Genomic DNA, 3,031 nt, shown 5'->3' on the forward strand with positions numbered 1-3,031 from the left:
AGCCTGGTGGGCTACAGTCCATGGGGTTGCAAAGAGTTCGATACAACTGAGTGACTTAGCATGCATGCACACACGTACCCCATGATGCAGCAATTCTACATATACCCAAGAGACTAGAAGACAGACATTCACATAAAAACTTGCACACAAAAGTTCACAGCAGCATTATGTATAATAATCTAAAGTGGGAACAGGACTTCCCTGGTGGCTCAGTGGATAGGAGTCCATCTGCCATGCTGGGGACACAAGTTCAATTCCTGGTCCAGGAGGATTCCACATGCCGTGACGCAACTAAGCCCACGTGTCACAACTACTGGGCCTGCGCTCCACAACAAGAGAAGCCACTGCAATGAGAAGCCCACGCGCTGCAACAAAGAGCAGCCCCTGTTTGCCACGACTAGAGAAAGCCCACGCAAAGCAACAAAGACCCAGCACGGCCATAAATACATAAATAAATATTTTCTAAATTAAAGAGGGAACAACTCAAATGTCCACCAACCGATGAATATATAACCAGTTATATAACCATCAGTTACAGTTATATAAATGGGGCATCCCCATGCAAAGAAATATCATTAGGTCATAAAATAAGAATGAAGTCTGACACAGGCTAAAGCCTGGGTGACTCTCGAGAACATGCTAAGGAAAAGAAGCCAGCTGGATAACGGCCACGTAGTACATGGTTCTGTGCGTATGAAATGTTCAGAAGAGGCAAATCCATAGAAACAGATGAGATCAGCTGTTGCCAGGGGATAGGGATGGGGGGACGGGCAGTGACACAACCCTGCAAATATACTGAAAATCACTGCACCGTACACTTTAAAATGATGAATTTTATGGTATGTGTTATATCGCAATGAAAAAGTTGAGTGTTAATATGCATAAGAATGTAATTTAATCTAAAATATACTGGGCATAAGAAGTCAAACATAAACACTACTTTGTGATTCCATTTATATGAAATCCTAGAAAAAGCCAAACTATAGCGACATAAAGTGGATAGAACATTGCCTGGAGAAGAGAATCACTAGAAGGGGGCTTTTTAGGTTGAAGAAATTGTTATATATCCTGACTGAGGTGACTGTTACATAATTGTATGCAATTACTAGACTCCATCAAGGCCATATAGTTTAAGTTTTTAAAATATTTAGTTTATTTATTTATTTGGTTGCCCCAGGTCTTAGTTGTAGCCTGTGGGATCTAGTTCCCCGAACAGGGATTGAACCCGGGCCCCCTGTGTTGGGAACTCGGAATCTTAGCCACTAGACCACCAGGGAAGTCTCTGTATACTTAAAACGGGTGGATTTTATTGAATGGAATTATAATTAATTTTATAATTATAATGTATTAATATATACTAATTGTAATATTAATTTTAAAACAACAAAAATTTGATGTCAGATTAGGGAGTTACCTCTTATAATAAAAGACATCTAACATCTGTATTAGAGGAGCGAACGGCAACCCACTCCAGTTTTACTGCCTGGAGAAGCCCATGGACAGAGGAGCCTGGTGGGCTATGGTCCCTAGGGTCACAAAGATTCAGGCACAACTGAAGCAATTTAGCACGGATGCAACATCTATATACTTTTTTCAGTTTAAAGCCTACAGATTAAAAAGTCTCCCAGACTTTACTAAATCTCACTTTGTGAAGTAAACAGAATCCATTTACGATCCCAAATTTGCATTTGATGAAACTAAAGTTTAGAAAAGTTATGCCACCCACCCAAGTTCACACATAAAAACATTTAAAGCTCAACATGCCTACAGAGTAAGCAGTATACCCTCTTTTGCAGATGAGAAAACTGAGGAAGAAGTTAAGCAACTGGTAAGTGACAACAGGATTCACTCTCCAGTAGTTTGATTCCAGAACCTGAATTTTTGTTCTGCTTTTATTTTTTAATTAAAGGAAAGCAAAATGACACAGGTCTGGTAACATACAACTGCAGGCTGAATATGACCTTGGACCACCGGTTTTCAGCCTCCAGTGAAGAATCAGATAGACAGAGGTGTCCTAGGCCTGACACTTATCACATGTGTGATCTCAAGGGTTTCACCCACGCTTTCCACCCCAGCTTCCCAGGTGTGAAAAGATAATATTGGTGACACTGGTTTCACAAGGCTTGTGTAAAAATCAGAAAAGATCACTCAGCCTCCAAAATCTAGCACTTGGGAGGCACTCAGTTTCCCCCTTCAATTTAGCCCTTGCCTACCTAGACAGTGTATTAAAAAGCAAAGACATCACTTTGCTGACAAAGGTCCATCTAGTCAAAGCTATGGTTTTTCCAGCAGTCATGTATGGATCTGAGAGTTGGACTATAAAGAAAGCTGAGTGTCAAAGAATTGATGCTTTTGAACTGTAGTGTTGGAGAAGACTTTTGAGAGTCCCTTGGACTGCCAGGAGATCCAACCAGTCCACCCTAAAGGAAATCAGTCCTGAATATTCACTGGAAGGACTGATGCTGAAGCTGAAACTCCAATACTCTGGCCACCTGATGTGAAGAACTGACTCATTGGAAAAGACCATGATATTGGGAAAGATTGAAGGCGGGAGGAGCAGGGGACGAAAGAGGATGAGATGGTTGGATGGCATCACTGATTCAATAGACATGAGTTTGACTGAACTCCGGGAGATGGTGAAGGACAGGGAAGCCTGGTGTGCTGCAGTCCATGGGGTTGCAAAGAGTCAGACATGACTTAGCGACTGAACTGAACGAAACTGATAGTTTTTCCAGCAGTCACGTATGTATGTGAGAGTTGGACTATAAAGAAAGCTGAGAACCGAAGAACTGATGCTTTTGAACTGTGGTGCTGGAGAAGACTCTTGAGAGTCCCTTGGACTGCCAGGAGATCCAACCAGTCCACCCTAAAGGAAATCAGTCCTGAATATTCACTGGAAGGACTGATGTTGAAGCTGAAACTCCAATACTTTGGCCACCTGATGCAAAGAACTGACTCACTGGAAAAGACCCTAATGCTGGGCAAGATTGAGGAGGAGAAGGGGCGACAGAGGATGAGATGGTTAGACAGC

This window comes from Bison bison, unplaced genomic scaffold (genome assembly GCF_000754665.1).
Source record: "Bison bison bison isolate TAMUID 2011002044 unplaced genomic scaffold, Bison_UMD1.0 scf7180017864072, whole genome shotgun sequence".
NCBI lineage: Eukaryota > Metazoa > Chordata > Mammalia > Artiodactyla > Bovidae > Bison > Bison bison.